This window comes from Camelus bactrianus, chromosome 24, assembly GCF_048773025.1.
Source record: "Camelus bactrianus isolate YW-2024 breed Bactrian camel chromosome 24, ASM4877302v1, whole genome shotgun sequence".
Taxonomy (NCBI): domain Eukaryota; kingdom Metazoa; phylum Chordata; class Mammalia; order Artiodactyla; family Camelidae; genus Camelus; species Camelus bactrianus.
Genome location: NC_133562.1, coordinates 22,604,502 through 22,629,121, shown reverse-complemented (window position 1 = coordinate 22,629,121; position 24,620 = coordinate 22,604,502). Strand labels below are relative to the sequence as shown.

Below are 24,620 nucleotides of genomic sequence, written 5' to 3'. Positions count from 1 at the left end.
CTTGTGTGTTCCTTCCTCTGTGTTTTTGTACATTATATTATTGTATTTTATATATATTTTAAATTGTATTGCACATTATATATTTGATATATATCTAAATCTATATATATTTGTATATATATATTCATACATACAGAGAACTATTTCAGCAATTTATAATGCCTAAGACTGGGCATTTTAGTTATAATAACTAATTTATAATAAATCGTACCTCTACAAAAAAACTAAAACAAACAAAAACCTCCTTGTAGTTTACACTTCTTTGTTCCCTTCATTGTGCTGTAACTGATTTTCCAAAATTTCAGAGGTAGGAGTAGAAATGGTTGAAATATATCCATAGTTATTTCAGCATAGCCCATGAATAATATCTTTTAAAATATAATAAAAATGCCAAGCCAAGTGTTTGAGTCCAAGCCAAGGTCTCAACTTTCTCACCTTTTGGAATGTACCACTTTCTACAAAGCATGTATAGTAGAATTCAGATTCCATTAAAATAAGGACTCAATTGGATGAACTCTAATAAGCTGTGTTTTTTTGTTGCAAATGAAAGAAAAGAGCTACCAGTCATTCTTCCAATCTGTAACGCTGTCTCCTGAACAACTTCATCTTCCCATACTTTGTTTTCCAATCCTTAATAAAGGAGCTAACTCTATAAAGTAGTTCCAAGGTTTTTTGAAGTCTTGGAACAGAGTAAGTAGCAAAGTGAAGATAATATCTCATAGTAACTGCTTTAGAAATAATGTATTTAAATAAGACACAGAAAAATAATTCAATAATAATGTTCTGACATGTGGAATTTTAATGCCAGATACATTATAGTCTCTTCTTAGATCACTTTATGTTACATTATTTTCTTTGTTAAATGTTTTTTTTTCTTCACACATGAAATTCAAACCGATAACCGTATTTCAAGCCTTACTGTCCTGAAGCAGCTATCCTGAGTGCATTGCAGACGGTATTAAGACACTGAAGGTGTACTGATTTTAGTTATGCTGACTTTCCAGACTCAGCTTATCTTATTGCTGTTCAGAAATACAGTTTGGATATAAAATGTGAATTCTGATTAGGCTCCCCTGCAGTTATATTTAAGAGTGTGACATTGCTGTCAGCAGCTCAGAATACCTCATTGTTCTCTATTACAAACCCTCTGACACCAATACCATTACTTGAATATGTTAAAGGAATTATTAAGAATAAAAATACAGTTTTTAAAAAATTTATAAGGTGTCTTAACACCACAAATAGAATGTTACTAGATTACTGCTTTCAGAGGGGAAAGACATAGTAAAGGAAATTTCCTCCTCTGTGACCTAAGTCTAATGATGTAAAATGGAAACAGACCTGGAATTGGGGAAGGAGAAACTTTGTTGAAAAAAGAATAGTGTAGCAGAGCTCTAACCTCAGGATTTACAGTCATTGCAAAATCAAACAGAAAAAGGCTTTTCTTTATAAGGAAGGGCACGCAGGGCTGGCAGGAACTTTTGAGGGGAAACTGGACAAGCTAATGAAGGTAAACTGACCTCATCGATCAAGGTGGTCTGATGGAGAATATTTTTACCTACGGTCAGCTGACTATCAAAATGAGCTATGAAGAGGGGCTGCTCTATACTCAGTGCTTGCTGACAGCGGGTTGGGTGAGGCAAGTCAAAGATCGGGGTCTTGTCGGGGAGAGAGGAGTCTGAATAAAGTTCTGTCACGTTAAATCAGTGCGTGAGTGATAAGGCAGTCATGAATGCTTGGTCAACATTTGCCAGATACTCCATTTTTAAATAAAATTGAAACCAAGTCAACAAATACATCTGTGTACCTACCATATACCAGGAATATTGGAAAATAAAAATGCTAAGGTAATCATATTGACCGTGACTCTCTCTCTCCCTTGAAATTTACCATTGATACCTTTGCCTTCTACTGTAACTAGATCACACGTCCTCCTGTCACTCGGAATACTTTAGTGAACAAGTGATGACAAGGCAACAGAAATAAAGATTTGTGAGTTCACAAAAAAGGAGTAGGTATATTGTGCGAGTGAGTGCATTTTTCTAGTGTGAATTTACAAATAATTTATGGCAATTAGATCGCATGGTGTGTGCATGTGTTTCAGGTACTTAGATTGTACCAAAAGAAGCAAAGTGGTCTATTTTTGGATTGAATATCTTTTCTTCAGAATGTAAGTTGTGGACTGCTGAAGTAGAGCTAACCACCAAATTCACATGTGTTGCCAAATAAATGACAGGAAAAAGCATAAGGCAAAAAGCTAGATACCCAGTTTCCTCTTAGAATTGCCTGTAATGAAGATGGTGTTGTGAAGGTCACTGCTAACATCTATAAAATGAAGAAATCTCATAAACCTCAAGGTTGTCCCCCCTCCCCAGTTTTAAAGAATTGTGATTGTCGTTCATGATTATAAAATTGCATAATAAATTGTACTTACATTTGTAAGGATATGAGAAAACTTAAAGAGAAACATTCATTTGATTAGAGACAACATAACAGATGCCAAATAGTATATGTAATCATTTATGAGATAAATGCTACAGCTCTGTAGTAGCAATTTTTTAGAGTGGGAATACTTCCAAAATTCCATAAGAAAAAATGTAAACATCTATCTGAATTTTCAATCTTGTTTCATTTCTATATTTGTTTATTTTTAATTAAAAATTATTTTTTAACAAAAGAAAATTTTATTTAGTTAAAAAAATTTTAGAATTTAATACAATTTTAAAGGTTACTTTTTATTTACAGTTATTAAAAAATATTGGATATATTCCCCATGTTTTACAATACATCCACAAGCCTACCTTTCACCCAGTAGTTTGTACCTCCCACCCCTACACTTATATTGCTCCAATCCCCTCCCCACTGGTAACCACTCGCTTGTTCTCTGTATCTGTGAGTCTGCTTCTTTCTTGTTGTATTCGCTAGTCTGTTGCATTTTTTTAGATTCCACATATAACTGACATCATGGAGTATTTGTCTTTCTCTGGCTGACATGTCATTTACCATAATGTCTTCCAAATCCATCAATGTTGCAACAAATGGCAAAATTCCTCTCTCTTTTATGGTTGAGAAGTATTCCATCATATATAGATATACCACAATTTTATCATTCATCTGCTGATGGACACTTAGGTTGTTTCCATATCTTGGGAGTTATAAATAATGCTGCTATGAATGAACACTGAGGTGCATATATCTTTTTTATTGACGTATGTGTCAATTTCTGGTGTTCAACATAATGTTTCAGTCATACATATGTATATATATTCATTTTCATATTCTTTTTCATTGTAGGTTACTGCAAGATATTAAATATAGTTCCCTGTGCTATACAGAAATCTGTTTTTATCTATTTTTATCTATAATAGTTAATATTTACAAATCTCAAACTCCCAATTTATCCCTTTCAACCCCCTTTCCACCTGGTAACTATAAGATTGTTTACTATGTCTGTGAGTTTTTGTCTTGTAGATGAGTTGATTAGTGTCTTCTTTTATCTTTTTTTAGATTCTACAGTTAAGTGAAATCACATGGTATTTTTCTTTCTCTTTCTGGCTTACTTCACTTAGAATGATGATCTCCAGGTCCATCCATGTTGCTGTATTATTTTATTATTTTGTTATCACTGAGTGGTATTCCATTGTATAAATATACCACAGCTTTTTTATACAGTCATCTGTTAAGGGACATTTAAGTTATTTCTATGTCTTGGCTATTGTAAATTGTGCTGCTATGAACATTGGGGTGCATATATCTTTTTGAATTAGAGTTCCCTCCAGATATATGCCCAGGAATGGGATTGCTGGATCATAGGGTAAGTCTGTTTTTACTATTTTGAGGAATCTCCATACTGTTTTCCAAAATAGTTGCATCAAACTATATTCCCACCAACAGTGTTGGAGGTTCCTTTTTCTCCATAGCCTCTCCAGCATTTATCATTTGTGGACTTTTAAAGTACAACCATTCTGACTGGTGTGAGGTGATACCTCACTGTAACGTTGATTTGCGTTTCTCTGATAATTAACAATATTGAGCATTTTTTCACATGCTTATTGGTCATTTGTATGTCTTCATTGGAGAATTGCTTGTTTAGGTCTTCTGTCCCTTTTTGGATTTTTTTTTAAATAAGTTGTATGAGCTATTTATATATTTATATATTCTGGAAACTAAGCCTTTGTCAGCCACATCATTTGCAAATATTTTCTCCCATTCCATAGGTTGTCTTTGTGTTTTGCTTATGGTTTCCTTTGCTGTGCAAAATCTTACACGTTTAAGTAAGTACCATTTGTTTATTTTTGCTTTTCTTTCTATTGTCTGGTTAGACTGCCCTAAGAGATCATGGCTGAGATTTATGTCTGATAATGTTTTACCTATGGTTTCTTCTAGGAGGTTTGTAGTGTCTTGTCTTCAATTTAAGTCTTCAAACCATTTTGAGTTAATTTTTATGTATGGTGAGAGAGAGTGTTCTAGCTTCATTGATTTACATGCTGCTATCCAGTTTTCCCAGCATCACTTGCTGAAGAGATTGACTTTCTCCATTGTTATTCTTGCCTCCTTTGTTGAAGACTAATTGACCATAAATCTGTGGGTTTATTTCTAGGCTCTCTATTCTGTTCCATTGGTCCATATGTCTGTTTTTGTACCAATACCATGCTGTTTTGATTACTGTAGCTCTGTAGTGTTGTCTGCCATATGGGAGGGTTATTCCTCCAGCTTCGAACTTTTTCTTCAATGTTACTTTGGCAACTCTGGGTCTTTTGTGATTCCATATAAATTTTAGGGTTATTTGTTCTAGTTCTGTGAAAAATGTCCTGGGTCATTTAATAGGAATCTCATTAGACCTGTAGATTGCTTTGAGTATTATGGCCATTTTAACAATATTAATACTTGCAACTCAAGAGCATGGGGTATCTTTCCATTTCTTTAAGTCCTCTTTAATTTCCTTAATCAATATTTTGTCATCCTCTACATATAAGACTTTCACCTCTTTGGTCAGATTTATTCCTAAGTATTTTATTTTTTTGGATGCAACTTGAAAAGGGATAGTTTATTTCCATTCTTTTTCTGACATTTCATTGTTAGTGTAAATAAACACTACTGATTATTGTATGTTAATCATGTATGCTGAATTGTTGAATTCTTTTATCAACTCTAAGTTTTTCTGTGGAGCTTTTAATGTTTTCTATATATAGTATCATGTCATCCATATATAGTGACAATTTTACCTCAACTCTTCCAGTTAGGATCCCTTTTATTTCTTTTTCTTGCCTGAGTGCTCTGACTAGTACTTCCAAAACTATGTTGAGTAGAACTGATAAAAGTGATCATCCTTGTCTTGTTCCAGATGTTAGTGGGAAGCCTTTCAGCTTATCACCATTGAGTATTATGTTGGCTGTAAGTTTGTCATATATAGCTTTTATTTTGTTGAGATATGTTTCTTACCCACTTTGGTAAGGGTTTTTAACACAGATGGGTGTTGAATTTTATCAAATGCTTTTTCTGCATCTATTGAGATGATCATTTTTCTCCTTTCTTTTGTTGATGTGGTGTATCGCATTGATTGATTTGTGAATGTTGAACCATCCTGTGTCCCTGAGATGAATCCAACTTGATCATGGTGTATGATATTTTTTATGTGCTGTTGGATTCTGTTGCTAATATTTTGTCTAGGATTTTTGCATCTACGTTCATCAGTGATATTGGCCTGTAATTTTCTTTGTTGTTAGTGTCTTTGTTTGGTATGGGAATGAGGTTGATGGTGGCTTCACAGAATGAGTTTGGGAATATTTCCTCCTCTTCAATCTTTTGGAAGAATTTGAGAAGGATTAGTATAAGTTCTTTGTATGATTGGTAGAATTCCACAGTGAAGCCACCTCATCCTGGAATTTTAATTGACCATAACTGCATAGGTTTATTTCTGGGCTTTCTATTCTGTTCCATTGATCTATGCATGTTTTTTGTGCCAGTACCATACTGTTTCAATTATTGCAGCTTTGTAGTATAGTCTGATGTCAGGGAGCATGATTCCCCCAGGTCCATTCTTCTTTCTCAAGATTGTTTTGGCTATTTGGGGTCTTTTGTGTTTCCACACAAATTAAAAAAAATTCTGTTCCAGTTCTGTGAAAAATGTCATTGGTAATTTGATAGGAATTGCATTGAATCTGTATATTGCTTTGTGTGGTGTAGCCATTTTAACAATATTGATTCTTTCAATCCAAGAACATAATATATCTTTCCATTAGTTTGTGTCATCTTCAATTTCTTTTATCAGTGTCTCACTGTTTTTGGAGTACAGGTCTTTTGCCTCCTTACGTAGGTTTATTTCTGGGTATTTTATTCTTTTTTATGTGATGGTAAATGGGATTTTTTCTTAATTTATTTTTTCGGATATTTTGTTGTTACTGTATAGAAATGCAACAGATTTCTGTAGATTAGTTTGATATTCTTCAGCTTTACTGGATTTATTGATAGGCTCTAGTAGTTTTCTGGTAGCTTCTTTAGGAGTTCCTGTATATAGTATTATGTTATCTGCACACAGTTATAATTTTACCTCTTCTTTTCCAATTTGTGTTCTTTTTCTTTTCTTTTTTTCTTTTAATTCCCTCTATGCCCCCTTTCTGGAAAGTTTTCATAATAAATGGATGCTGAATTTTACAAAAAGGTTTTTCTGTATCTATTGAGATGATCATATACTTTTTATTCTTCAGTTTGTTAATATGATGTATCACACTGATTGATTTGCAGATATTGAAAAATCCTTGCCTTCCTGGGATAAATTCTACTTGACCATGGTTATGTTCTTTTTAATGAACTGTTGGAGTAGATTTTCTAGTATTTTGTTAAGGATTTTTGCATCTATATTCAAAGTGATTTTGGTGACAGTGATTTCCACTATTCTGTCTTCCAGTTCACTGATTTTTTCTTCTGCTTCATTAGTCTACTATTGGTTCCCTCTAGAGCATTTTTCATTTCAGTTATTGTATTCTTCATCTCTGTTTGATTGTTCTTTTAATTTTTTCTATCTCTTTGCTAACCACTTATATCTTTTCACTCTGTTTGTACATTTCCCCCCATCCCCACCCCCCAAACCCAAGGTCTGTGATCATCTTTATGATCATAACCCTGAACACTTTCTTAGTTAGATTATCTGTCTCCACATCATGTAGTTCTTCTTCTGGGGTTTTATCTTCTTCCTTTGTATGGAAGGTATTCCTTTTCTGCCTCATTTTGTCTAAATTTCTATTTGTATTTGTATGTGTGAGACAGGTTAGTTATGTTTTGACTTTGAAAATGTGGCTCTCTGTAGGAAACATCCTATGCACCCCAGCATTTCTTGTCCTCTTCTCACCCATGGTCCTATGGCTAGCCGATCCCTGGGTAAATTCTAACCTGTGTTTGTGGCCTTGTTTTGCAGTTTGTGAGATCAAAGTTTTCTAGCTTCTGATGTCTGCCCACTGGTGGTTGTGGGTGGTTTAAAGGCTTGTGTAGACTTTCTGGTGGGAAGGGCTGTTGCTTAACCACTAGTGTGTGAAGCTGGGTCTTGGCCCCCTGGTGGGCTGGGCCATGTCTGGGGTTGTGTCTAGAGGCAGCTGTGGGGTCAGTCTGTCTGCTGATGGGTGGGGATATATCTCCACCTACTTAGTTGTTTGGCCTGAAATTTCCCAGCACTGAGCCCAAAGTCTGTTGGGTGGAGTCGCATCCAAGCAAGATGTCAACCTCCTGGAATGGGAGTTCATCCAGCTGAACACCCCTGAATGTCTGCCACCACATCCATGCCCTCAGGGTGTGCCGGGGCCACCCCATAACCCCCAGGAGGTGCCCAAGATCACCAGGTAGGTCTGGCCCAGGATCCTATGAAATGACAGTTTTACCCTTGTTCCCAGTGAATGTGAGATTTTCTGTGCAACCCTTACGTGTCCCCCAGTCCCATGGAGCTCCTGTAATCAAGCCCCACTGGCCTTCAAAACCCAGCACTCTGGCAGTTCCTCTTTGAGGTCTGGACCCTTAGGCTGGGGAGCCTGACATGGAACTAAAACTCTCCCTCCTGTGGGAGAATGTCCGCATTATAATTATTCTCCAGTTTGTGGGTGGCCCACCTGGGGTGCATGGACCTGTTTATATTGCAAGTTTGCCCCTCCTACTGACAGGTCTTGTCATGATTTCTTCAAGTTTTTAGCTAAAGAAGCCCTTTTCTGGTAGTTGCCAGTCTTTTTTATGGATAGTTGTCCCGCAGTTAGTTGTGATCTCTGTGTGCCTGTGAGAGGAGGTGAGCGCCAGCTTCTTCTACTCCACCATCTTTGACCTGTTTCTTAAAAAAAAAAAATTAGGCAGCCTTATTCTTTGTATGTTTATAAGCAAGTGCATTAGGAAAAAATGCACAAGACATGATTTCTCTGTTTTGAGAAATGTTAAATGAAACCACTTTTGAAAATATTTTCTCAAGCTAATTCGTATGTTTATTTATGATAATTAGGTCCATAATATATGTTCCCTTTGTATATATAGGTACAGTCTTAATCCTTATTAATAATATTTATATTTACCAGTATGGTGATATAATACTTAACTAGAAAGTGTGGCTTATGAGTAATAATAATATCAACTTTCAAAACCTGAGAACATGAAAAATGAAACTTGATAGTTTTACGATGTTATAAAACTTGAGATAAATGGTGGTTCATAATTAATTGTTTAGCCTCATATTGAACTGAACTTCTTAGCACTTTTAATATAATCTATTCAAACATATCAGAGGAAAAAATAAATTTGCCAACACGATACATAAATAAGCTATAAATACAATTCACCTAGAAGTGCTAGAAATCTAGAACACGGCAGTGTCATTAAAGTGGGCTTGAACATGACGTATCCAAAATTGTTACTACAGTTGAAATAAGGATGAGAATTCACGTAACCATAAGAAGTGGAAGAATATTGATCTATGTTTAAAGAGAGTGTCTAACATTTGTGGAGTAGTATTTTTGCTATAGGAGAAGTTAAGGACTACATGATTTGCTGTGAACCAGCAAACAGGATTAATCTCTACTCATCTTCCAGGAAGACTGATGGCCCCCTTTGCTGGTTAATACAGGGTCCTTTTTCAGTATCGTTTGTCTTAGTGATGCAAATTGTATGGCTCGACAGCGTTCCAAGGTTATGCTATTTATGGTGGAGAGTAATTTGCCAATTTAACCACCGTTGCTTGGAGTAACATTTATCCTGCTCTTCAACTACAAGTTCATATTTAGAGTGATTTGGGACGATCACTTGTCACTGCTGAGTAAGGCTCAGAAAGTTTACTGTGGTGACCCGATCACACAAAAGCTGTCAAAGTTCACTTCCAATTGTCCTTTGGATTTATTATATAAATGACATTATATACACATCTGTTGTTAACTAATTCTCATGTTTACCTGTTTGTGCTACAGGATCCTATTATCTTTGGTCTGTTCGTTGTTAAAATTGGTGAAAATAAAGCCAGTGCTTTTCAAAACTTATCTTAGAAATTTGTATTAAAATTTAGTGAGTTCCATTTATACTTTATAAAATGAACTTGGTCTGGGAGGGGGCAAAGTTAAAACATATAACTAACGTGTTTTGAGAACTTCCTAGAACTAGGCACTGTGTCACATACATTATTTCACTTAAATTGTATGACATTTTAATACTGTGACTATTTCATGAGTGGCAGTAAGATGCACAGGTCACTCATCTTTTGGAGGAAGTGTAATAAAAACACCTATGTCTCAAACACAACACATTTTCACAGCTAAAATGTAAATCTGTTCTAATTTAAATGTGACCAGCAGTATTGGCCAATCCAGAAATCTGGAAGAACATACAGAGAAGGTCCTGAATTCAACTATTATTTACAACATGTCTCTGAGGGTCCAGTGTCTTCAAAGTGTGGGTGGTTGTTGAGTGGTGATTTAAGGGTTCATGGAAATGAGATGACACCATGGGCCAAATTTTAATTTTGAAAGGCCAGAAGAGGATATTTATAGGCAAAAAGGTAAGGGGAATAAAAGGGGTACAAGGTAATGATGGAGAGAAACACATGAGTCAAAAAGCAGAGGTGGGGGGAGTAGGTGGGAATCAGGGTTCCAACATAAAGACAAAGTGAAAAGTGGATAGACTTTGGGTCAATGAATGTTTTCTTCATACAGCCTTTGCACATTTTATAACTTTGTTTCTATCAATCCCTGATTTCTCTACAAAAATTTCCATAAAACCATCATATCATTATGCTTTTCTCTCTGGCACTGCATAAAGGCTAAGGTAAAGGATGCGTCTTCCTTTAATAAAAAGGTGATTATTAATACATTTTCATGGTCAGTTTTATTTACTGCTGTAATAAATATTCACACTTTTATTATTTAATCCCAGAAAAGGCTAATTTTCAGCAGATTACCTGAGATTGTCTATTATGTTACAACCTCATACAGGCTTTATTTTAGAATAAAACAAACAAATAAACAAACAAAAGAGGCATAAATGACAATGAAAAAGCATCAATTATTAAATGGTTTGGGATAGACTTAAAATGCAATAGGCTTCATAAGGAAAGTACAAGTTAAAGAAAGTGAATTTATTGTTTCCAGTTTAAGGCATATATATTTTATAGTCACAAGTAAATTTAGATCAGCAAGGAAAACAATCCTGGAGAAAATAAAAATCATCTAAAATCCATCACATATAGTTAATCACTATTTTGCTAAACAAACTTCCAGGCATTTCTCCCTTTGTGTGTGTGTGTGTGTGTGTGTTTGTGTGTGTGTGTGTGCATGTGAGCACATAGAAATATTCAACATGCTCCTTTTCTATTCTTAGGTACATCTTGTAGATATGGCTTTCAATGTCCATAAATAACTTGTTAAATTACTTATTATTTTATCATTGGATTTACTAATGAACTCCAGTTATAAATGAAGGAGATATTGTAAACAGTACCAATATTAGTATTAATTTTTATACATGTACTTATTTTATTATTTCCTGAGGATAAACACTTAAAATAAAATTTTTTTTCTAGATAAAATACTATGCACAATTTTAAATGTATTTACTTTTGACAAATGGTCCTTGAGCAACTATGATATAAGCCAAGCATCCTTTACACTGAGGATGCAGCAACAAACAAAACACAGTCAAACACCTTGTTCTTGTGGTGTTATATTCCAGTGAGGGTAAGACAACGAACAAATACATAGTAAGTTGAGTAAAGAAATGCACGATGAAAAGGAAATGAAGTAGGCCATAGACATATAGTGTGACAAGGGAGAGTATTGTTTTAGGAGAGATCTGAACTGCCATCTGATTGAAATGAACACTGGTGTTTGGGGAAGGTCTGCTCCCACAGGGGCACTGGCAAATCTAAGTGCAGTGCCTTAGCAACACTGTTGGCTCATCAAAGCACAGTGGTGGGGCTGGGCTGGGCAGGGTGGAGGCAAAGGCCAGGGTGGCCCAGGGACCCGATCACACAAATGCTGGTAGGTCACTTGTGCTACTTGGTCTCCAAAGAAGGCCCCAGGATGAAATCTACTGGGAGAGATGGGGACTTGCACCCTTCCACACTGAATCTGGGCCCGGGACACAGATCAGGGGATACGTGGTGGCAGAAATGACACTGGGCTCATTGATTTTCAGCCTGTATCTCTTACGGAACCAAGCTTCTGCTAGTGTGTCTTGGGAAGACTTGAACCTCCATACAGAGTCAAGCTTCTCTGCTGGAGGGGCCACGAGGAGTGGGAGACACCCTGCAGCCACCCATGACGTACATTCCTCCATGTGGATAAAAAGGATTGTAAACTTTAATTTTTATATAGTAAAATTGTCCCCTAACACAGTTACACTAATTTGTGCTAACCAACATGTGAGCTGTAACTTCTGGAGAATTAGCCTTGGCTGACAAGAACCTTCTGACCAGGGAGCTGAAGGTTGCCTTGTAATGCCATTTGCAGCAACATGGATGCTCCTGGAGAATGTCATTCTAAGTGAAGTAAGCCAGAAAGAGAAAGAAAAATACCATATGAGATTGCTCATATGTGGAATCTAAAAAACAAAAACAAAAACAAAAACAAAAACAAACAAACAAAAACAAAGCGTAAATGCAGGACAGAAATAGACTCATAGACAGAGAATACAGACTTGTGATTACCGGGGGGTGGAGGGTGGGAAGGGATAGCCTGGGATTTCAAAATTGTAGAATAGGTAAACAAGATTACACTGTATAGCACAGGGAAATAATACACAAAATGTTATGATAACTCACAGAGAAAAAAATGTGACAATGAGTGTGTATATGTCCATGAATGACTGAAAAATTGTGCTGAACACTGGAATTTGACACAACATTGTAAAATGATTATAAATCAATAAAAAATGTTAAAAAAAAAGGATGCCTTATACTCCACTTCCTCCACCCAGGAGCCCATAGAGAGTAGGCTGATAAATTTTATTTATTTATAGACATTAAAGAAAAGATTAAATGTTAGAAGGAAGTAATAAATCCTACAACCAAATGGAATCACATGGTAAACTTTATAACTATAGGATTAGCCAATTCATGAAACAACCTTTTCATGAAATCAGGCAAGGATTGCCCTTGAACTTAATCTCCTCATTAAAATTAACATGGGAAATCCATATACTGATTGGGGTTAATGTCTACTGAGTAGTGTTTGTTTATACTAGCAATCACTTTATGGTATTTTTGCATTTTCCTTGAAATATAAATGTCTTTACTGATTTTCTTCCTTCTTGAGATTGTGTATATAAGAACATTCATACTTATGGTCTTTAGAGCTCATTAAACATCGTCATGGGCCCTTGGTAAGTCCTTAGTGTTATCTACCTCTTCTTTGTCAGCCATAGAGCTATTCTCTCCAGCAGAACATAATCATGAAATTACTTGAAAAGTGCTTAGTATAATTGTGACACTCCTATAGTCACATTCATCATTGAAATGATGGGTAAAATTTCAATTTAAGAAATTTTAAAAGAAAGAGGCCTTAGTGAAAAAAACAGAAAGAAATTGTCAAGGATGGATATTACTAAAAAATGAATCTCCAGTCTCAGTACCTCTAATCTACTACCTCTTTCCACTGATGAACGGTCATTGCAATCTTATCTCACTGTCTTCTCTGGTAAGACACAGATTTTATGTTTTTGGAAAGTCAAAAATGATATACTACTTTAAAAAGTCTAATGCTGATTTAGCTGTTTATTAAAAGTAAAGCTATAAAACACTGGAATGTGGAAGACCATAGAGATTAGAAACATGAGAAATAGGCAAGCGGATGGAGACAACATATACACAGAGTTGAAACACAATAGTTTATAATTTCTCTCATCAACAATTACAAATAAGACTAGATGAATCGAGAAAGTATGCCCAGAAATTTGTAGATTAAATAGAATTTCCTGTATCTTCATTAAAATGATCTGTGTCTCTAGACAAAACATACAGTGTGGGCATAGTGTTGAGGTGTTGTCAAATCAAAGATGCAAAACACTTATAAACAGAGATTATTTTAGTGGGGATAGGAAATGTCACAAAAAGCAGTTTTAGGGGGTCGGTCTTAGAAGAGGGACTTATAAGTGTATTGTGATAATTCAGCAGGGCTGAGTTTTCTGTTTAAGAGGCCATGCGATTGTTTCTAAAGCTGACCTAAATATTGAAAGAAAGTCTAATTTAGAAGTTGTGTTCACTCTATTACTCTGGATACCCAAGGAGATGTCAGTGATTCTTTGAACAGTGTCTCAGAAATTAAAAACTCTACCTAGATTTTAAAATGTTCTGTGAAAGGAATTTTTAGGTGTTTTAGCTATTATTTCCAGAAACTTCCACACAGTAGCTCAGTATTTTTTTTTAAATATAGAAAAAATGTATTGGGGATCACCACTTGAATCTTGAAATACAATTCCAGATTGATGATAACTGACACAAAATGGTGGTTATTAATTAATCCCATGCCAGCCCACCCCAAACAAACCGAACATCTGTAAAAATGATCATATGTACGTAAGTGATCTCTCTTAACAGCTGCACTGCCTTCTCACTCTCCACATCATTTAACTTCCAGTTTCAGCCATCTGATGGGTTAAATGTCCTTCGCCTAACAGAGAACCAATGTAGATGGTCAATTTCATGTTCTTTATTTGATGGTAACAAAGGCTACAGTTTAGTACTTAAACTAGTGACCTTCTATCAAGGCAGAGTAGCCAGACAGCTAGGAAAGATGCAAAGAAAACTAGAGGAGACCAGGACAAAGCAGCGTGGGCTTGGCGCTAAGCTGGCAGGCAACCTGGACTTCAGCAAGGGCAGGTAGGTTAGCCAAAATTAGACTGTCCTTCTTGTTGACTTGAAGCGACAGTTTTTTCCTCCAAAAATCTTGTTACTGGCTGCATTCCATTTATCTAGTTCAATACAAGTAAAATCACATATTTCAGGAGAACTACATTGAGAATCACTGATTGGCTTTTCTTCCTCTTTGTTTCTTTGAACGTGTAGGTGTCTGAGCCGCTGGTGTCTCCTCTCCTGCACCACAAGACATGGGCTGCTTGAAGTGATTTCCTCATCCTTATCTTCAGTCATTGCATCTGCTCCAGATTTTTGTTTCTCTGGAAATGTTGGTGTACAAACTGGTCTGGGGCCCTGGCTATCCACAGCCTTCTCAGGAGGGTTGGGAGTGACTGAAGCTTCTTTTTCCTTCGTCCCACGTAAAGCCTGGTGTTTTCTGGAATTTCGAAGATCTGAGTTTGGAGCGTTTTCCTCATTTTTATGTAAAATTAATGATGGGAAATCATAATTAATTCCCTTTTTGGTTAATTTCTTCCTGAGTAATTTTTCGCTTTTGCTTACATCGCTCCTCCCTCCATAGCTTTTGAAGATGTATCCTATTCTGATTATACCGTTTCACCACTGGGTAAGACGGCCTTTTAAATGGCATGTGCCACTCTCTGAAAAGTTCTTCGTGTACTTTTTCAGGTGGTAAAACATGATCCTTGAAGAGTCTTTCACCAAAAAGTTAGTTGTTCATTGTTTCAGCAGCTACTTTGACAACATCTTCAGACTCAGACTTCAAGAAGACACACAGCTTTTGCTGTTTCCAGTTTTTTTTCTTCTTCAGTTTATTTATTTTTATTTTTTTAACTTTTTTTTATTGAGTTATAGTCATTTTACAATGTCGTGTCAAATTCCAGTGTAGAGCACAATTTTTCCGTTATATGCGAAAATGCATATATTCATTGTCATATTTTTTTCACTGTGAGCTACCACAAGACCTTGTATATAATTCCCTGTGCCATACAGTATAATTTTGTTTATCTATTCTGCATATGCCTGTCTGTTTCCAGTCTTTTTACTCCTGAAAAGTCTGAATCTCATAACAGAGCCGAACTGGGAGAAATAGGCTCGGATCTGGGTTTTGTAAAGCCACGGAGTTAAGTGGCCCACATAGATTGCTCCAGGAGTAGGATTTTCTTTCTCCTGTCAATTGGCTGTGTGCCTGCAAACCTGCGCCACCTTCTTCTGGAACTTCTTGTCCTCCTGCGGGTTCAGGGACAGGAGTGGCTTGGCCAGGCCAGAGGAGAACCCCAGGCTGCAAGCTGCCAGGCCGCCCCGGAAGTCAGTATTTTTTTAAAAATCAATAAATAATGTATTATTTTCAAAGTGAACTTTTAAGGAGTTCAAGAAAATTTCAGGGGAATAAAAAGTAGAGAAAATATGTTTCCAATAAAACAACAGCAATAAGTCCTATATCCAAATGATCTTGACTTCGTCAAGCTCTAAATTTGGTCACTCCATTTTGGGGACAATTTGATGGTCCATATGTTTCTGGAAACTCAACTACAAATGATTTAGGTTTCTTGACTGGCTCAGACAAAAGGAATTTACTGTTTTGGACATCTTAAAATATTTTATGCCTGTCCCCTTAGTGGTCATAACTCTTACAGATTGCTTATTCCTAATGCTAGAAGCCAGAGGCAAATTGAAAGGGTAAAAAGTAATTTGTGAAAGTCAGTCCTGTTTCACAGAGGTCCTGAGTTAATGTGAACCATTAAGAATATGCATGTTAAATATTCACTTGCATTCTTTTCCTCTGCATTTTTTTGACTTTAACTTTTAAATTTATCTAAAAATCTTTTAGTATATGGTATGACCTGATAATTTGATTATTCTCCTAAGTAATGTGTTGGGTAATAAATAATGTGATAGTTCTCTTACCTTGCATGGTATATATATATATATATATATATATATATATATATATATATATATATATAAAAATATATAACTATATAAACATATCATATATGAAAATATATATATTATATATATAGTGGTACAGGATTATCAGTTTTATTCCATTAATCCTTCCATGAAGTTTTACAAAAGTACCACATTGTTGTTTGACTATTGAATAAAAATACATTTTATTAACTTTTATTTTTAAAAATATTTTAACTGCTCATTGTTTCAGACAAGTGTGTATTCTTTATTTTATTCGAAGTATGTTTCTCATGAAAAAAAATTTGTTTTACTTTAGCATGAGATCAATAACTTACCAGATTTCGAATTTTCCAGGGTGCTTTGAACTCAAACCCATGCCCAGTTTCAACAAATGTTCTTAACTGACATTTTCCGTTAGAATTACCATATCCACTTAGTTGTGGCTCTCATTTTTTTCCCTTTGCAAGAATGTGTTGTTATATCTAAGATCCTTTTGGGAAACCTGGTAAGTTAAAAAAGAGTACACACAATAATAATAACCACAGTAACTAAAATGTAAACCATCTGTCCTCTTGAGCAAATTTAATTTAAATATAAAATAGAAATGAACTTTAAGGTAAATTATTGCTTTTTATTCTCAGAAAACCTTTTAGCAGAGCCATACCTCGGTGGTGTTGAATATGGTTTTCAGTATATAAAGCTACATATGCATTTGTCCATGCTTCCTTTATACTGTAAACTATTGACTGGTCACACTGAGTTATGTGTTTTAGTGAATGTTCTCTGTTGGCTGCTCCACATCTCCTCTCCTGCCTTCTTTCAGTGCTGATCTTTAAAGATGTCATCAGCGGAGTCCCTTGCACTCTGCTTCTGGTTGGGCTCAGCCAGGGAATGTACCAGCAAGAGATAAGAAGGAGGGCGAAAAAAGAGTTTGGAGTATGTATTTCCCCAGTTCTCTCCCTTGCTGATGGGTAATTGTGCAGCAGTGGCCGAGTTTCTATCCTCTGTAGGGTATCTCCTACCTATGGGTCTCACTGGGTCCATGAAAGATTCTCCATTTATAATGGCTCCCTTGCTGTCACTAGCTTTACCATTCCTTGTTGGCCTCCTTTACTACTGCTCAACTTTGTAAACAGTCTTTATTAGAGGATCATTAATGACCTTTGTTTGTTTGTTTGTTTTTCATCTCTTTCTTGTCCATGCCTGACCAGTACATGTGAGTTCTTATCTGCTTGAGCAGGAAAAAGAGTTGACATCTCTGCTCATCCAGCCCAGTCCCTCCAGCCTGCCAAAAGTCATGAGCTTTACTTCACATGGGAGAAGAGTCAGAAAAAGTAGCTATATTGGATCAGTGATGTGATATAACACTAATTTATAATGTGCTGAATATAAGAGAATAGTTCATTATATTTTGACCTAATTTAAATTGTTCTATTGAAAATTCTACACTGATATAGTAACTCATGGAAGTGGTTTTTTTAAATGTTTATTATCAGTAAAAGGAATCAATTCTATTAAAGGACATTAGAGGTTGGAAGATGGGCTTTGGACAAGGGTGAAGAAGAAATATTGTCTTCTCTCTGAGACGTTATGTCAGTTGGACCTGAGTTAAAGAGCATGATGGATCCTGGCATTTCTAGTAGGTCTAAGCTGAGTTTGCTCGATGTAGAATATTGGGTAGAAATACTCCATCATAGCCTTGAAAAGTCCAAATACTACTGCTATTTCAATTAGCAATAAATTCTCCTTTATACTATATCTTCTATCCTTAGCAAGATTTTACCAAAAGTTGTCAAGTTAATAGGATGATTTGTTAATTCTAGGCCCTTTGGGTGTGTTATGGTATTGGTGGCCCAGTAGTGATAGCTGAAGGGTATTTGTGTCCAGGATAAGGTAATTTTAAGAGGGTCATACTCACAGTAGTAAGCAGCAAAAACATACAGACATCAGAAGCCTGTTCGTGAATCTACAGAAAATCAGGAAACATTTGAACAGGCTAATTTCTGGTCATCAAGCTGGCAAGAGCTAATGTCTGGCAGCAATGGTTCCTGGCAGAAGCCTTGGCTCTACTTTATAATTACTCATTCATGAAACAAAACCATTTGTATTGTGATGGTTTAACATCTGACTACAAGTTCTAAGTTTTAAGTTTTTTGCCAGCTGGACTTTTACTTTTCTTCAATATTTTATAATCTGGATATGAATACAAATAAATGCTTAGTTACATACTCCATAAATATATCTAAAAGAAAGGGGAAAATATTGGATAGATGAAAGAGGCAATAGCATATAATGGGTGAGGACCATGAGTCTGAATAGCTGTGTGACCATAGGCAAGTGGCTTAACCTCTCTTTACCTTAATTTACTGATCGCAAAATGGCTTAATGATGTGCTTAGTCCATAGGGTTGCTGTGAAGAATTAAATCTTTTAATACATGTAAAGTGTTTAGATTGGTGCCAGTCATATATAGAAAGCTCCTGATAAGCCATGTATCAATAAAACAACTGTAATTGTTATTATAGCCATTACTGCCAATAGTAAGAAAATCATTGAAGAAAGAAATGTAAAGAAATTGGATTGAAATTTAACAGTAGTGACAGCTGAGACCCTTGTGTTGTAAGAGATATTTCATAAATTTTCACTAATTATTTTTAGTTCAACCTCTTACGTTTGAACCGCTCTTGTTTTATTATACTTATTTATAATTATTACTGCATATGGTACCTTTCCTTTTCATCTGACTCATGTGTAAATTACCACTGTGAGATTTCCCCACATTTATCATTTCCCTGGAGACTGAACGTTTCCTCATGCTCCCTTTGTGTTCCTTCATGTTTCTTTTACATTTTTCAGTAGAGAGCTCGAGCACAAATTTTGCTTACAAAACCACTAAACGTGATTGGACAGGGAATTAGTCTGAACTTTTAAAATTTACTAGTATCTCCATGTAATTAATTTAGATTTAGTCAGTATAAATGATAAGGATTTCATCAATAAAAATGGACAATTGGAGAATTTGGTTATTTTTTTCTCTTTATGTTTCTAGTCTCTCTTTTGCTGTGTTGCATTAGACAATGCTGACATGCAGGGGTTAGAGAGCCAGCATGTCCTGCCGGCTTTAGGAGAAATCACAGTGAACAGGACGTAGGTGGCACGCACTCTAGGTCCAGCGTGGATGCCCTGAGGGTAGAGGAGCCCAGTTTGCTTTGACTGCAGCAGTAACATTATCCCAGCACACTCCCCGGGGATAACTGCCTTTACAGAAACAGAATTGGAAGCTGCTGATATTTTTACACAACTTATGATATTGAGAAAGGCCCCATTTGATGAAAATCGTCTCCCAAACAACCGTAACACCTGAGATTCATTATTAATTTTTTTCTGGAAGATGAATTTCTCTCCCTACTGCCTTTAAAATGCAAATAATAAGGAAGAGAGAGATTTTAGGCACTTTATAGGTTAAATAGTTTTTCAGGCCTTCCCCAAAGTGACCAGTATCTTGGAATGAGATGCAGTGGATACAGGTAATAAAGGAGAAAGAATCTGGCCTCACAAGACAGGGCAACCTGGGTTCTGACTCAAAATCTTCTATTACCTCGATATACAAACTTTTGCAAATGTTCATTGTTTGTTGTTGTTTTCTCATTTATAGAACACCCCTGAGTGCAGAACAGTGCACTGGGCTGACATAGCTTTCAGTTTTTAGAACATTACAGTCCCTTCAAGGAAGCAGGGTGGCCCATGTCAAAAGCCAATTACCAGGACATTGCAATACATGATTCTCAATGATTGTATAAAAAACAAAAATTAAACAGATAAGGTATTACTATGAACTGAGGGGTGAGGGACATATGGTCTGGGAAGTCTGTGAAGGATGAACTGGGCTGAGGTCTCAGAAAGTAGTACAATGTGAGCTTTATATTGGGTATAAACTTGGGATACAAACTTCTTATGACTTATTTGAAATGATTATAATGAGAGAATTTAGTTTTATGTTCTCATTAAAATTCCTGTAATAGCTTATATATAATCCATACTTCCATCTTACTGAGTTTGTTCGCCAAGAATTAGCATTTGCTGTTCAACTCAGGATTTATGTGGGAGGGAAATAATTGGGAATTCTTGCTTCTCTCTGCTTTAATAATAATAATAAAAAAAAAAAAAAGATTAAAAAAATGCCAAATGGAACCATTGATTTTTGTTTCAAACAAAGCAACTACAGCCTCTGATAAAAATGAAGAATCTCCCTTTCAGCTGATAAGGCACAGAGTATTTATCTTTGGCTGATCACAGAAAGAAGTTGGCCTGGGCGATCCATCTGCCTTTATGAAGCTTCATTAACACAAAAGAGACGATGGGTCTGAAAGCAGCTTTTGGCTTATTGGATCCTTATCGTATCTGGCACTCTTTTGTGAAGGAAAATAGAAGTCATGTGGCAGTTAAATAAACTTTTCTAAAAGAAAAACAAATGTGGGAAATGGTAGGTTTCTCTCATCACTTTCAGGAGCCGTATGAGAATTAATGTTGCTTGTGATTTCAAACAATAATGTTCACTTTATCTCCCTGGCCTGGACGGCACATGCTCAGCACAGTGTGTGAAAAAAGGCAATTAATCCCATAGCAATACAGTTTAAAAGACTCCTTGAGAATTATCTCAGTGGTCTCGGTTGTCCTCTGTAACCAAAAGTTGTGATATATTTACTTCATAGTGAAGCCAAACACATGATAAGAAGAAAATATAATTTTTGCTCTGATATTGAAAGTCTGCTCTATATTGTGTGCAGACTTCCACCGACATTTTTTGAACACATTAAAAAATTATAATGTCTCCAAGGCATTGACTATTTCAATGATAACTTTAAGTTTTACAGTTTTATTTTAGAAGTGAAGTCCACTTTCTTAGTCCCTTATTGTTGCATTTATAGCTCAGGATGAGGAGAAACAACCTCAATGTCCACATTATTTGCAGAATTAGAATCCCTTGTAAAGATTCTTAACAGGAATTTCTTCAATATGTGTTTAAACAGCACACCACGTGGGGATCCTGGCCCCTGGATCATCTGGTCCCGTTGTGCTTAACTCAATTTGTCAGGCGACCTCTCTCTTTGACTGAATGTTCTCTTAATATACATGGCAATAGTTTTTTTGTTTTTAATTAATTTTTTTTTTTAAAATTTGAGGTATAGTCAGTTTACAATGCTGTGTCAGTTTCTGGTGTACAGCACAGTGCTTCAGCAATAGTTTTTGCAACGTAAACAGTGCTCTGTCCACATATTAATGCTTCAGATATTTGAAAAACTCCTCTTTATCTTGTTTGTCTTAGCTTTCTTTTTTATTGACATTATCACCTACTGTAATTCTTAATCATGCAACTTGGTTTCTAAGATGCTTATGGCCCTGGCCATTCTGCTGCGGATTTGCCTTAATGTGACAATAATTATTTTACGTATTTTATCCAGAGCTGAGCATTGTACTCCAGGTGTGCACTGGTGAGTGTAGAATACAGGGAAGTGTGATCGGGACAGTATTTGTTGTTAATGTAAACTGTTGATTTTCTTAGTCATATCATGTAACTTGTCAACCAAAATCTTCAGATTTCTTTTCAGTTTGATCTGCCGAAAAATACTTTTTGATAGATACTTAAAAAAAGAAAATCTAGATAGAAGAGTCTCCCATCCAAGTACTAACCAGGCTCGACCCTGCTTAGTTTCCAAGATCAGACAAGATCTGGCATGGTCACAGTGGTATGGCCATAAGCTGAAGAGTTAACATTATTTCTATTAAATTTCAACTCATCTTTTTGACCCCAAATTTACTATTTGCAGGTGTTATATATATATATGATCCTAGGATTTCAAGGACTTTATCTCAAACAGTTATAAAAATCATAGAAAATTGTCATGGACAGTATTTTCAAATAAAATGAGGCCCTTTAGTATTTCAATGGCAATAGTCATAATATTAACAGTCTCCTCTCACAAACAAGGGTGGGCATCCTTGTCTTGTTCCTGACCTTAGAAGACATGCCTTCAGCTTTTTATCATTGAGTATGATGTCAGCTGGTCTTTATTATATTGAGATATGTTCCCTCTGTGCCCACTAAGGGTTTTTTTTTAATCATAAACGGATGTTGAATTTTATCACAAGATTTGTCTGCATCTATTGAGATGACCATATGGTTTTTATCATTCAGTTTGTTAATGTAACGTATCTCACTGACTGATTTGCAGATATTGAAAATCCTTGTAACCCTGGGATAAGTCCTTACTGATGGTCCTGTGGAAATCTTGTAATGTATCATTGGAACAGGTTTGCTGGTATTTTGCTGAGGATTTTTGCACCTATATTCATAAGTGATATTGGCCTATAATTTTACATTGTAATGATTTTTTATAGTTGTCTCTTTGAATAAGTTTGGAAATGTTTCTTCCTCTGCAATTTTTGGGAATAGTTTCAGAGCATAGCCGTTAAATTTTCTCTAAACGTTTCTTAGGATTCCCCTGTGAAGCCCTCTAGTCCTGGATTTTTGTTTATTAGAAGTTTTAGCCTCTTATGATCCTATGTGTTTCTTTCATGTTGGTGACTCTCTTTTCTGTAAGTTGGTTATTATCTTTCCTGTTGTAATTTAGTGACTGTCTTTACTGTTATGTTTGGATTTCTTTTTCTTTTTTGTGGCTACCAGGAGTTTCTGGTATGGCAGTCTAGACACATACGTGATTGCTTGAAGTTGCTGATGTCTTAAATTCAAATTCATTTTATTATTTATTTATTTATTTATTTATTTATTTATTTATTTATACTTTTGAACTGCTGGTTTTTTCCTTCCCACCCCTTGAACCCCCTGGAACCCATGAGTTTGTTCTCTATATCTGTGAATCTGTTTCTGTTTTGTAGAAAAGTCCACTTGTGTCCTTTTTTTTAAAGACTACACACGTAAGTGATACATGGTATTTTTCTTTCTCTTTCTGGCTTACTTTATAGAATGATGATCACCAAGTCCATCTATTTCAATGCAAATGGCATCATTTTATTATTATTTTTTATTACTGAGTAGTATTCCATGGTATATACATACCACATCTTCTTTCTCCACTCATCTGTCATTGGACATTTGGGCTGCTTCCACGTCCTGGCTATTGCAAGTGGCGCTGCTGTGAACATTGGGGTGCATGTGTCTTTTTGAATATATATTTCTCCAGATACATGTCCAGGAGCGGGACTGCTGGATCATATGGTAAGTCTATTTTTAGTTTTAAGGGTCTTCATACTACCCTCCATAGTGGCTGCACCAATTTACATTCCCACCAACGGTGTGTGAGGGTTTCTTTTTCTCCACACTCTCTCCAGCATTTATTGTTTGTGGATTTTTTAATGATGGCCATTCTGTCTGGTGTAAGGTGATATCTCATTGCAGTTTTGATTTGTGTTTCTCTAATTAGTGATGTTAAGCATCTTTTCATGTGCCTATTGGTCATCCTTTTAGCTTTTGCTTATGCATGAAGCTTTTGATTTCTCCATCAAATCTGAATGAGAGCCTTGTTGGGTAGAGTATTTTTGGTTGTAAGTTTTTCCCTTTCATCACTTTAAATATGTCATGCCACTCCCTTCTGGCCTGTAGAGTTTCTGCTGAAAAAGCAGCTGATATCCTTATGTGAGTTCCCTGGTATGCTATTTGTTGCTTTTCTCTTGCTAATTTTAATATTTTCTTCTTCTCCTTAATTTTTGTCAGTTTGATTACTGTGTGCCTTGGTGGGTTCCTCTTTGGGTTGTGTGGAACTCTCTGAGCTTCCTGGACTTGGGGGACTGTTTCCTTTCCCAACTTGGGGAAGTTTTCTAGTCATTATCTCTCTGAAAACTTTCTCAAGTTCTTTCTCTCTCTTCTCTTTCTGGGACCCCTATAATGCGAATATTAGTGTGCTTCATGTTGTCCCAGAGTTCTCTAAAACTATCCTCCTTTCTTTTCATTCGTTTTTTCTGTTCTGCAGTAGTGATTTCCACTAATCTGTCTTCTAGCTCATTGATCCATTCCTCTGCCTCATTTAGTCTATTCTTGGTTCCTTCTACTGTGTTGTTCATTCTAATGACTTTATCTTTCAACTCTATTTGGGTATTCTTTATAGTTTCTAACTCTTTGCTAAAAGCTTCACTCTGTGCATCTATACTCCTCTTGAGTTCTCTGAACATCTTTGCCATCATTACTTTAAACTCTTTCTCAGATAAATTGTCTATCTGCACATTACTTATTTCTTTTTCTAGGATTTTATCTTGTGTCTTGGCCTGGGAGATATTCCTCTGATGCCTCAGATTGTCTACCCTTCTATTTGTATTTTTAGGTAAGTTAGTTACATTTCTCAACCTTGGAGAGATGGAGAGTGGGAGAGATG

General features: G+C 35.8%; 1 pseudogene; it reads right to left on the bottom strand.

Annotated features, from left to right (window-relative positions):
• Positions 1 to 14,468: 14,468 nt before the first annotated feature.
• LOC105071660 (MKI67 FHA domain-interacting nucleolar phosphoprotein-like) overlaps positions 14,469 to 24,620 on the bottom strand; it is a 65,445-nt pseudogene continuing 55,293 nt past the window's right edge.